Here is a 13,559-nt window from a genome sequence, read left to right as displayed (position 1 = left end):
CTCTCTCTCTCTCACTCACTCTCTCTTACACTCACTCTCTCACACTCACTCACTCACACTCACTCACTCACTCACTCACTCACTCACTCACTCACTCACTCACTCACTCACTCACTCTCACACTCACTCTCTCTCTCACTCACTCACTCACCTCACTGTGCTGAAGATCTAGGTGCTGCTGCAGGCCCTCCTTGGTTGGTGACAGAATCAATATCTCTCTCTCTCTATGTCTCTCAATTCAATTCAATTCAAGGGGCTTTATTGGCATGGGAAACATGTGTTAACATTGCCAAAGCAAGTGAGGTAGATAATATACAAAAGTGAAATAAACAATAAACAACAGTAAACATGACACATACAGAAGTTTCAAAACAATAAAGACATTACAAATGTCATATTACGTATATATACAGTGTTTTAACAATGTACAAATGGTTAAGGGTACACAAGGGAAAATAAATACGCATAAATATGGGTTGTATTTACAATGGTGTTTGTTCTTCACTGGTTGCCCTTTTCTTGTGGCAACAGGTCACACATCTTGCTGCTGTGATGGCACACTGTGGAATTTTACCCAGTAGAGTTTATCAAAATTGGGTTTGTTTTCAAATTCTTTGTGGATCTGTGTAATCTGAGGGAAATATGTGTCTCTAATATGGTCATACATTTGGCAGTTGATTAGGAAGTGCAGCTCAGTTTCCACCTCATTTTGTGGGCAGTGAGCACATAGTCTGTCTTCTCTTGAGAGCCAGGTCTGCCTACGGCGGCCTTTCTCAATATCAAGGCTATGCTCACTGAGTCTGTACATAGTCAAAGCTTTCCTTAAGTTTGCGTCAGCCATAGTGGTCAGGTATTCTGCCACTGTGTACTCTCTGTGTAGGGCCAGTCACAGTGGTCAGGTATTCTGCCACTGTGTACTCTCTGTTTAGGGCCAAATAGCATTCTAGTTTGCTCAGATATTTTGTTAATTCTTTCCAATTAGTTATCTTTTTGTTTTCTCATGATTTGGTTGGGTGTAATTGTGCTTCTGTCCTGGGGCTCTGTAGTGTGTGTTTGTGTTGGTGAACAGAGACCCAGGACCAGCTTGCTTAGGGGACTCTTCTCCAGGTTCATCTCTCTGTAGGTGATGGCTTTGTTATGGAAGGTTTGGGAATCAAATCAAATCAAATCAAATCAAATTTATTTATATAGCCCTTCGTACATCAGCTGATATCTCAAAGTGCTGTACAGAAACCCAGCCTAAAACCCCAAACAGCAAGCAATGCAGGTGGAGAAGCACGGTGGCTAGGAAAAACTCCCTAGAAAGGCCAATACCTAGGAAGAAACCTAGAGAGGAACCAGGCTATGTGGGGTGGCCAGTCCTCTTCTGGCTGTGCCGGGTGGAGATTATAACAGAACATGGTCAAGATGTTCAATGTTCATAAATGACCAGCATGGTCGAATAATAATAAGGCAGAACAGTTGAAACTAGAGCAGCAGCACAGTCAGGTGGAAGTTGAAACTGGAGCAGCAGCATGGCCAGGTAGACTGGGGACAGCAAGGAGTCATCATGTCAGGTAGTCCTGGGGCATGGTCCTAGGGCTCAGGTCAGTTGAAACTGGAACAGCAGCATGGCCAGGTGGACTGGGGACAGCAAGGAGTCATCATGTCAGGTAGTCCTGGGGCATGGTCCTAGGGCTCAGGTCCTCCGAGAGAGAGAAAGAAAGAGAGAAGGAGAGAATTAGAGAACGCACACTTAGATTCACACAGGACACCGAATAGGACAGGAGAAGTACTCCAGATATAACAAACTGACCCCAGCCCCCCGACACATAAACTACTGCAGCATAAATACTGGAGGCTGAGACAGGAGGGGTCAGGAGACACTGTGGCCCCATCCGAGGACACCCCCGGACAGGGCCAAACAGGAAGGATATAACCCCACCCACTTTGCCAAAGCACAGCCCCCACACCACTAGAGGGATATCTTCAACCACCAACTTACCATCCTGAGACAAGGCTGAGTAATGCCCACAAAGATCTCCGCCACGGCACAACCCAAGGGGGGGGGGGGCGCCAACCCAGACAGGATGACCACAACAGTGAATCAACCCACTCAGGTGACGCACCCCCTCCAGGGACGGCATGAGAGAGCCCCAGCAAGCCAGTGACTCAGCCCCTGTAATAGGGTTAGAGGCAGAGAATCCCAGTGGAAAGAGGGGAACCGGCCAGGCAGAGACAGCAAGGGCGGTTCGTTGCTCCAGAGCCTTTCCGTTCACCTTCCCACTCCTGGGCCAGACTACACTCAATCATATGACCCACTGAAGAGATGAGTCTTCAGTAAAGACTTAAAGGTTGAGACCGAGTTTGCGTCTCTGACATGGGTAGGCAGACCGTTCCATAGAAATGGAGCTCTATAGGAGAAAGCCCTGCCTCCGGCTGTTTGCTTAGAAATTCTAGGGACAATTAGGAGGCCTGCGTCTTGTGACCGTAGCGTACGTATAGGTATGTACGGCAGGACCAAATCAGAGAGATAGGTAGGAGCAAGCCCATGTAATGCTTTGTAGGTTAGCAGTAAAACCTTGAAATCAGCCCTTGCTTTGACAGGAAGCCAGTGTAGAGAGGCTAGCACTGGAGTAATATGATCAAATTTTTTGGTTCTAGTCAGGATTCTAGCAGCCGTATTTAGCACTAACTGAAGTTTATTTAGTGCTTTATCCGGGTAGCCGGAAAATAGAGCATTGCAGTAGTCTAACCTAGAAGTGACAAAAGCATGGATTAATTTTTCTGCATCATTTTTGGACAGAAAGTTTCTGATTTTTGCAATGTTACGTAGATGGAAAAAAGCTGTCCTCGAAATGGTCTTGATATGTTCTTCAAAAGAGAGATCAGGGTCCAGAGTAACGCCGAGGTCCTTCACAGTTTTATTTGAGACGACTGTACAACCATTAAGATTAATTGTCAGATTCAACAGAAGATCTCTTTGTTTCTTGGGACCTAGAACAAGCATCTCTGTTTTGTCCGAGTTTAATAGTAGAAAGTTTGCAGCCATCCACTTCCTTATGTCTGAAACACATGCTTCTAGCGAGGGCAATTTTGGGGCTTCACCATGTTTCATTGAAATGTACAGCTGTGTGTCATCCGCATAGCAGTGAAAGTTTACATTATGTTTTCGAATAACATCCCCAAGAGGTAAAATATATAGTGAAAACAATAGTGGTCCTAAAACGGAACCTTGAGGAACACCGAAATTTACAGTTGATTTGTCAGAGGACAAACCATTCACAGAGACAAACTGATATCTTTCCGACAGATAAGATCTAAACCAGGCCAGAACATGTCCGTGTAGACCAATTTGGGTTTCCAATCTCTCCAAAAGAATGTGGTGATCGATGGTATCAAAAGCAGCACTAAGGTCTAGGAGCACGAGGACAGATGCAGAGCCTCGGTCCGATGCCATTAAAATGTCATTTACCACCTTCACAAGTGCCGTCTCAGTGCTATGATGGGGTCTAAAACCAGACTGAAGCATTTCGTATACATTGTTTGTCTTCAGGAAGACAGTGAGTTGCTGCGCAACAGCCTTCTCTAAAATTTTTGAGAGGAATGGAAGATTCGATATAGGCCGATAGTTTTTTATATTTTCTGGGTCAAGGTTTGGCTTTTTCAAGAGAGGCTTTATTACTGCCGCTTTTAGTGAGTTTGGTACACATCCAGTGGATAGAGAGCCGTTTATTATGTTCAACATAGGAGGGCCAAGCACAGGAAGCAGCTCTTTCAGTAGTTTAGTTGGAATAGGGTCCAGTATGCAGCTTGAAGGTTTAGAGGCCATGATTATTTTCATCATTGTGTCAAGAGATATAGTACTAAAACACGTGAGCGTCTCTCTTGATCCTAGGTCCTGGCAGAGTTGTGCAGACTCAGGACAACTGAGGTTTGGAGGAATACGCAGGTTTAAAGAGGAGTCCGTAATTTGCTTTCTAATAATCATAATCTTTTCCTCAAAGAAGTTCATGAATTTATCACTGCTAAAGTGAAAGTCATCCTCTCTTGGGGAATGCTGCTTTTTAGTTAGCTTTGCGACAGTATTAAAAAGGAATTTCGGATTGTTCTTATTTTCCTCAATTAAGTTAGAAAAATAGGATGATCGAGCAGCAGTAAGGGCTCTACGGTACTGCACGGTACCGTCCTTCCAAGCTAGTCGGAAGACTTCCAGTTTGGTGTGGCGCCATTTCCGTTCCAATTTTCTGGAAGCTTGCTTCAGAGCTCGGGTATTTTCTGTGTACCAGGGAGCTAGTTTCTTATGAGACATTTTTTTTTGTTTTTAGGGGTGCAACTGCATCTAGGGTATTGCGCAAGGTTAGATTGAGATCCTCAGTTAGGTGGTTAACTGATTTTTGTCCTCTGGCGTCCTTGGGTAGGCAGAGGGAGTCTGGAAGGGCATCAAGGAATCTTTGTGTTGTCTGTGAATTTATAGCACGACTTTTGATGTTCCTTGGTTGGGGTCTAAGCAGATTATTTGTTGCAATTGCAAACGTAATAAAATGGTGGTCCGATAGTCCAGGATTATGAGGAAAAACATTAAGATCCACCACATTTATTCCATGGGACAAAACTAGGTCCAGCGTATGACTGTGACAGTGAGTGGGTCCAGAGACATGTTGGACAAAACCCACTGAGTCGATGATGGCTCTGAAAGCCTTTTGGAGTGGGTCTGTGGACTTTTCCATGTGAATATTAAAGTCACCAAAGATTAGAATATTATCTGCTATGACTACAAGGTCCGATAGGAATTCAGGGAACTCAGTGAGAAACGCTGTATATGGCCCAGGAGGCCTGTAAACAGTAGCTATAAAAAGTGATTGAGTAGGCTGCATAGATTTCATGACTAGAAGCTCAAAAGACGAAAATGTCATTTTTTTTTTTGTAAATTGAAATTTGCTATCGTAAATGTTAGCAACACCTCCGCCTTTGCGGGATGCACGGGGGATATGGTCACTAGTGTAGCCAGGAGGTGAGGCCTCATTTAAAACAGTAAATTCATCAGGCTTAAGCCATGTTTCAGTCAGGCCAATCACATCAAGATTATGATCAGTGATTAGTTCATTGACTATAATTGCCTTTGAAGTAAGGGATCTAACATTAAGTAGCCCTATTTTGAGATGTGAGGTATCATGATCTCTTTCAGTAATGACAGGAATGGAGGTGGTCTTTATCCTAGTGAGATTGCTAAGGCGAACACCGCCATGTTTAGTTTTGCCCAACCTAGGTCGAGGCACAGGCACGGTCTCAATGGTGATAGCTGAGCTGACTACACTGACTGTGCTAATGGCAGACTCCACTATGCTGGCAGGCTGGCTAACAGCCTGCTGCCTGGCCTGCACCCTATTTCATTGTGGAGCTAGAGGAGTTAGAGCCCTGTCTATGTTGGTAGATAAGATGAGAGCACCCCTCCAGCTAGGATGGAGTCCGTCACTCCTCAGCAGGTCAGGCTTGGTCCTGTTTGTGGGTGAGTCCCAGAAAGAGGGCCAATTATCTACAAATTCTAACTTTTGGGAGGGGCAGAAAACAGTTTTCAACCAGCGATTGAGTTGTGAGACTCTGCTGTAGAGCTCATCACTCCCCCTAACTGGGAGGGGGCCAGAGACAATTACTCGATGCCGACACATCTTTCTAGCTGATATGCACGCAGAAGCTATGTTGCGCTTAGTGATTTCTGACTGTTTCATCCTAACATCGTTGGTGCCGACGTGGATAACAATATCTCTATACTCTCTACACTCGCCAGTTTTAGCTTTAGCCAGCACCATCTTCAGATTAGCCTTAACGTCGGTAGCCCTGCCCCCGGGTAAACAGTGTATGATCGCTGGATGATTCGCTTTAAGTCTAATACTGCGGGTAATGGAGTCGCCAATGACTAGAGTTTTCAATTTGTCAGAGCTAATGGTGGGAAGCTTCGGCGTCTCAGACCCCGTAACGGGAGGAGTAGAGACCAGAGAAGAATCGGCCTCTGACTCCGACCCGCTGCTTAATGGGGAAAACCGGTTGAAAGTTTCTGTCGGCTGAATGAGCGACACCGGTTGAGCGTTCCTACAGCATTTCCTTCCAGAAACCGTGAGAAAGTTGTCCGGCTGCGGGGACTGTGCCAGGGGATTTACACTACTATCTGTACTTACTGGTGCCACAGACGCTATTTCATCCTTTCCTACACTGAAATTACCCTTGCCTAACGATTGCGTCTGAAGCTGGGCTTGCAGCACAGCTATCCTCGCCGTAAGCCGAGTACAGCGGCTGCAATTAGAAGTCATCATGTTAATGTTACTACTTAGCTTCGGCTGTTGGAGGTCCTGACGAATCGTGTCCAGATAAAGCGTCCGGAGTGAAAAAGTTGAGGAAAAAATAAATAAATATATGAACGGTAATTAAAAAGTGAAAACCGTAAAGTTGTCAGGTAGCAAAACAGGTTAGCAACAAAACGCACAGCAACTCGAAAACAAGCCTGCAAGTTGTGACCGGAAATCACTTCCTTTTAGGTGGTTGTAGAATTTAATGGCTCTTTTCTGGATTTTGATAATTAGTGGGTATCGGCCTAATTCTGCTCTGCATGCCTTATTTGGTGTTCTACGTTGTACACGGAGGATATTTTTGCAGAATTCTGTAAATTGGCTTCGGCTAGTGTAAGAGTGGGGGTTGGGCCTGTTTGCCCGCTCACTACCTGGGCGTATGTGTGACTTCCATGTTGAGGCCCTCTTTGGGGTGCATGGGGTGGGCAGAAAGGGCATAGGTCTGATCTGAGGGGGCCTAAATGGGGTGTGGGCATGTTGATGTGTGGGGGTGTTGATTGGTTTGGGTGGGGGTGTGGATCTGGCTGGGGGTGCTGTGGTCTGGATGTAAGTCCTCTCAGAGTGGGTCCTCTATGTGTAGGTCCAGGGGGGGGGGGGTCCCGCAGGTCTGGGAGAGAGACTTGCTGGTCTGGGTGGGGTGTCTATTGATCTGTTGCTCCTGTGTGAAGTGTTGGGGATACGTTTGAGAGCGATGTCCTTTAGAGTCCGGGCAAAGATGGGCACTGCTGGTGAGAGCCGCTGGGCTTGGGGTTCTTCATTTGTCTGTTCTGCTGTGTTGTCGGTGCTATGGTCTCTCTCTCTCTTTCTGTGTGTCCATCGTTCTCTCTCTCTCTCCCTCTGTGTGTGTCTCTCTCTCTGTCTCTCTCTCTGTGTCTCTCTCTCTGTGTCTCTCTCTCTCTGTCTCTCTCTGTGTTTCTCACCTCCTGTCACTCACTCACTCACTCTCTCTCTCACTCTCTCTCTTATTCTGCATGCAGAATCTCAATTGGGTGTTTATCCCATTTTGTGAATTCTTGGTTGGTGAGAGGACCCCAGACCTCACAACCATGAAGGTCAATGGGTTCTATAACTGATTCAAGTATTTTTAGCCAGATCCTAATTGGTATGTCGAATTTTACGTTCCTTTTGAAGGCATACAATTCCTTTCTTGCCTTGTCTCTCAGATCGTCCACAGCTTTGTTGAAGTTACCTGTGGCGCTGATATTTAGGCCAAGGTATGTATAATTTTTTGTGTGCTCTAGGGCAACAATGTCTAGATGGAATTTGTATTTGTGGTCCTAGTCTTACTGAGATTCACTGTCAGGGCACAGGTCTGGCAGAAGATATATATATATATATATATATATATATATATATATATATATATATATATATATATATATATATATCTCTCTCTCTCTCTCTCTCTCTCTCTCTCTCTCTCTCTCTCTCTCTCTCTCTCTCTCTCTCTCTCTCTCTCTCTCTCTCTCTCTCTCTCTCTCTCTCTCTCTCTCTCTCTCTCTCTCTCTCTCTCTCTCTCTCTCTCTCTCTCTCTCTCTCTCTCTCTCTCTCTCTCTCTCTCTCTCTCTCTCTCTCTCTCTCTCTCTCTCTCTCTCTCTCTCTCTCTCTCTCTCTCATACCTTAGACTCTCCCACTGGTGAGAGCCAGTTTCATCATTTCGCCTAATGGTTTATTTAATATGGTTTAATAATATAATAATATAGGTATTTTACCAAATAGAGCTATCTTCTCTATACCACCCCTACCTTGTCACAACACAGCTGATTGTCTCAAACGCATCAAATGCATTCCAGGTGACAACCTCATGAATCTGGTTGAGAGAATGTCAAGAGTGTGCAAAGCTTTCATCGATGCAAAGGGTTGCTACTTTGAAGAATCTCAAATCTCAAATATATTTTTATTTGTTTCACACTTGGTTGAATGAGTAGATGTGTCCAAATGTTTGATTGGTACTGTAAGTGTTCAGAACCTTTGTTACGAGACTCGAAAATTGAGGTGCATCCTGTTTCCATTGACCATCCTTGAGATGTTTCTACGACTTGAGCCCACCTGTTGTAAATTCAATGAAACACATCCACTGAAATTCCAAACTACAACATTTTCAGACAAGATAGAACTGCCAAAGGGGGCGGTGTTGCAATCTACTGCAAAGATAGCCTGCAGAGTTCTGTCTCTCACCGTTGCCGCCTGCTATAGACCACCCTCTGCCCCCAGCTGTGCTCTGGACACCATATGTGAACTGATTGCCCCCCATCTATCTTCAGAGTTTGTGCTGCTAGGCGACCTAAACTGGAACATGCTTAACACCCCAGCCATCCTACAATCTAAACTTGATGCCCTCAATCTCACACAAATTATCAATGAACCTACCAGGTACCTCCCCAAAGCCTTAAACACGGGAACCCTCATAGATATCATCCTAACCAACTTCCCCTCTAAATACACCTCTGCTGTCTTCAACCAAGATCTCAGCGATCACTGCCTCATTGCCTGCATCCGTAATGGGTCAGCGGTCAAACGACCTCCACTCATCACTGTAAAACGCTCCCTGAAACACTTCTGCGAGCAGGCCTTTCTAATCGACCTGGCCGGGGTATCCTGGAAGGATATTGATCTCATCCCGTCAGTAGAGGATGCCTGGATATTTTTTTTAAATGCCTTCCTAACCATCTTAAATAAACATGCCCCATTCAAGAAATTTAGAACCAGGAACAGATATAGCCCTTGGTTCTCCCCAGACCTGACTGCCCTTAACCAACACAAAAACATCCTATGGCGTTCTGCATTAGCATCGAACAGCCCCCGTGATATGCAGCTGTTCAGGGAAGCTAGAAACCATTATACACAGGCAGTTAGAAAAGCCAAGGCTAGCTTTTTCAAGCAGAAATTTGCTTCCTGCGACACTAACTCAAAAAAGTTCTGGGACACTGTAAAGTCCATGGAGAATAAGAACACCTCCTCCCAGCTGCCCACTGCACTGAAGATAGGAAACACTGTCACCACTGATAAATCCACCATAATTGAGAATTTCAATAAGCATTTTTCTACAGCTGGCCATGCTTTCCACCTGGCTACTCCTACCCCGGACAACAGCACTGCACCCCCAACAGCAACTCGCCCAAGCCTTCCCCATTTCTCCTTCTCCCAAATCCATTCAGCTGACGTTCTGAAAGAACTGCAAAATCTGGACCACTACAAATCAGCCGGGCTAGACAATCTGGACCCTTTCTTTCTAAAATTATCTGCCGAAATTGTTGCCACCCCTATTACTAGCCTGTTCAACCTCTCTTTCGTGTCGTCTGAGATTCCCAAAGATTGGAAAGCAGCTGCGGTCATCCCCCTCTTCAAAGGGGGGGACACTCTTGACCCAAACTGCTACAGACCTATATCTATCCTACCGTGCCTTTCTAAGGTCTTCGAAAGCCAAGTCAACAAACAGATTACCGACCATTTCGAATCTCACCATACCTTCTCTGCTATGCAATCTGGTTTCAGAGCTGGTCATGGGTGCACCTCAGCCACGCTCAAGGTCCTAAACGATATCTTAACCGCCATCGATAAGAAACATTACTGTGCAGCCGTATTCATTGATCTGGCCAAGGCTTTCGACTCTGTCAATCACCATATCCTCATCGGCAGACTCGACACTCTTGGTTTCTCAAATGATTGCCTCGCCTGGTTCACCAACTACTTCTCTGATAGAGTTCAGTGTGTCAAATCGGAGGGTCTGCTGTCCGGACCTCTGGCAGTCTCTATGGGGGTGCCACAGGGTTCAATTCTTGGACCGACTCTCTTCTCTGTATACATCAATGAGGTCGCTCTTGCTGCTGGTGAGTCCCTGATCCACCTCTACGCAGACGACACCATTCTGTATACTTCCGGCCCTTCTTTGGACACTGTGTTAACAACCCTCCAGGCAAGCTTCAATGCCATACAACTCTCCTTCCGTGGCCTCCAATTGCTCTTAAATACAAGTAAAACTAAATGCATGCTCTTCAACCGATCGCTACCTGCACCTACCCGCCTGTCCAACATCACTACTCTGGACGGCTCTGACTTAGAATACGTGGACAACTACAAATACTTAGGTGTCTGGTTAGACTGTAAACTCTCCTTCCAGACCCATATCAAACATCTCCAATCCAAAGTTAAATCTAGAATTGGCTTCCTATTTCGCAACAAAGCATCCTTCACTCATGCTGCCAAACATACCCTTGTAAAACTGACCATCCTACCAATCCTCGACTTTGGCGATGTCATTTACAAAATAGCCTCCAATACCCTACTCAACAAATTGGATGCAGTCTATCACAGTGCAATCCGTTTTATCACCAAAGCCCCATATACTACCCACCATTGCGGCCTGTACGCTCTCGTTGGCTGGCCCTCGCTTCATACTCGTCGCCAAACCCACTGGCTCCATGTCATCTACAAGACCCTGCTAGGTAAAGTCCCCACTTATCTCAGCTCGCTGGTCACCATAGCATCTGAGTTGAGTTTGAGTTTGAGTTTATTTTTATTTTTACAGGGACAGTGCACATTAATCAACATTTCAGTAAAAGTGCCGGTTTTAGCCAACCGGCTAATTTTCAACCGCAGTCCCTGGGCAGGTTATTAAAAACAATTACAATATAGACAATAGCAACATAGAACAAGCAAGACATAGCAACATAGGACAAGCAAGACACAGCATACAGACAGAGCAACATAGGACAAGCAAGACGTAGCATACAGACAGAGCAGCATAAAACAAAAAGCAGCAAGACAAAATTCATAAAAGCAACAAAGTGTTTCCATACCTCACAAGCTACAGACAACAGACAACATGGAGTGGCAACACACAGCTAGGGACCATGTTCACAAATCTGATTGACCTTTAGCCATGTCTTCAAGCATTTTGTGAAAGTGTGATATGTGGTGCAGTTGTGTGTCTGATGGCAGTGTATTCCAGACATGGGAAGCTCTCACAGAGAATGCAAATTTACTAAAGGTGCTTTTCCTTAGGGGAACTATACAGTCACCTCTCATGGCAGACCTTGTGGATCTGCTGCCATATGTCTGGGTTTTCTGTTTAACAAAAATCTCCCACCTGTAGCACACGCTCCAGCAGGTATATCTCTCTAGTCACCCCCAAAACCAATTCTTTCTTTGGCCGCCTCTCCTTCCAGTTCTCTGCTGCCAATGACTGGAACGAACTACAAAAATCTCTGAAACTGGAAACACTTATCTCCCTCACTAGCTTTAAGCACCAACTGTCAGAGCAGCTCACAGATTACTGCACCTGTACATAGCCCACCTATAATTTAGCCCAAACAACTACCTCTTTCCCAACTGTATTTAATTTTTATTTATTTATTTATTTTGCTCCTTTGCACCCCATTATTTTTATTTCTACTTTGCACATTCTTCCATTGCAAAACTACCATTCCAGTGTTTTACTTGCTATATTGTATTTACTTTGTCACCATGGCCTTTTTTGCCTTTACCTCCCTTCTCACCTCATTTGCTCACATTGTATATAGACTTGTTTATACTGTATTATTGACTGTATGTTTGTTTTACTCCATGTGTAACTCTGTGTCGTTGTATCTGTCAAACTGCTTTGCTTTATCTTGGCCAGGTTGCAATTGTAAATGAGAACTTGTTCTCAACTTGCCTACCTGGTTAAATAAAGGTAAAATAAATCAATTAAAAAAATAAAAAAATAAAAAATGACTTTTTGCAGATTAAACCACTGTGAGTAAATGTTTTCCTTTCTTGGGTTTGGTTGTTTAGGGGTCTGCATTGAGAGCATAGACCCAATCCCAGCTTTCACCACACTACAGAGCACCCCGCCCAGTTGCATGCCATGCCACCGATTGGATCAGGAATGGGATACATCTGGAATGTACAACACACGATACTGTCAGGTCATTAAGCGTGAAGAGCTCCCGGCATGACAAGATAGATGCGGGAGAGAGGGAGGGATTCTATAAAAGTGTTCAGTCACGAATACCCTCTTCAGCTCTGACTAAGTCCCATGCTGTCATGAATACCCTCTTCAGCTCTGACTAAGTCCCAGGCTGTCATGAATACCCTCTTCAGCTCTGACTAAGTCCCAGGCTGTCATGAATACCCTCATCAGCTCTGACTAAGTCCCAGGCTGTCATGAATACCCTCTTCAGCTCTGACTAAGTCCCAGGCTGTCATGAATACCCTCATCAGCTCTGACTAAGTCCCAGGCTGTCATGAATACCCTCATCAGCTCTGACTAAGTCCCAGGCTGTCACGGTAAAGAGCGTTGGGCCAGTAAACGAAAGGTTGCTGCTTCGAATCCCAGAGTCGACTAAGTAAAACAATCTGTCGATGTGCCCTTGAGCAAGGCACTTCCCCCTAATTGCCCCTGGAAGTCGCGCTGGTTAAGAGCGTCTGTTAAATAACTCAAATAGAAAATATAATGAATACTCTCATCAGCTCTAAGTCCCAGGATGTGTCCCAAATGGCACTGTAAAACCCAAAAGGGCCCCGATTTAAAAGTTGTGCATTATAAAGGGAATAGGTGGACAGTTGGGACTCAGCCCTAGTTCTGTCTGTCAAGCCTGTGCACGATCCCAGAGACCTATTCAGGTGTAGAGCAACATGACATCATGTCCAAGGTCACGCTCGAGGAAACACATTATTTCCCATTCACCCTTTCAGATTCAGCTTAACTGTAAGGTGATATATCAATTAGTTAAATGTTGCTGTAGGGATATCGGAATCGGCCGTAAAAGAATTTGCTGAAATCACTGATAGGGAGGAGTAAGAACGTCTCTAATATGCGAGAGTCACCTCTACAAGTGGAACTTTTAGGATATACCAGTAGGGTTTTTGGGTGTTCTACAAGTAGGGTATTTAGGTATTCCACAGGTAGGGTGGTAAAGGTTTTCTACAAGTAGGGCATTAAGGTATTCTACAAGTAGGGCATTAAGGTATTCTACAAGTAGGGCGTTAAGGTATTCTACAAGTAGGGCGTTAAGGTATTCTACAAGTAGGGCGTTAAGGTATTCTACAAGTAGGGCGTTAAGGTATTCTACAAGTAGGGCATTAAGGTATTCTACAAGTATGGGGGCGTTAAGGTTTTCTACAAGTAGGGCATTAAGGTATTCGACAAGTAGGGCGTTAAGGTATTCTACAAGTAGGGCATTAAGGTATTCTACAAGTAGGGCGTTAAGGTTTTCTACAAGTAGGGCGTTAAGGTTTTCTACAAGTAAGGAT

This window comes from Oncorhynchus kisutch, linkage group LG17, assembly GCF_002021735.2.
Source record: "Oncorhynchus kisutch isolate 150728-3 linkage group LG17, Okis_V2, whole genome shotgun sequence".
Lineage (NCBI taxonomy): Eukaryota > Metazoa > Chordata > Actinopteri > Salmoniformes > Salmonidae > Oncorhynchus > Oncorhynchus kisutch.
Note: the sequence above shows the minus strand (reverse complement) of the source record.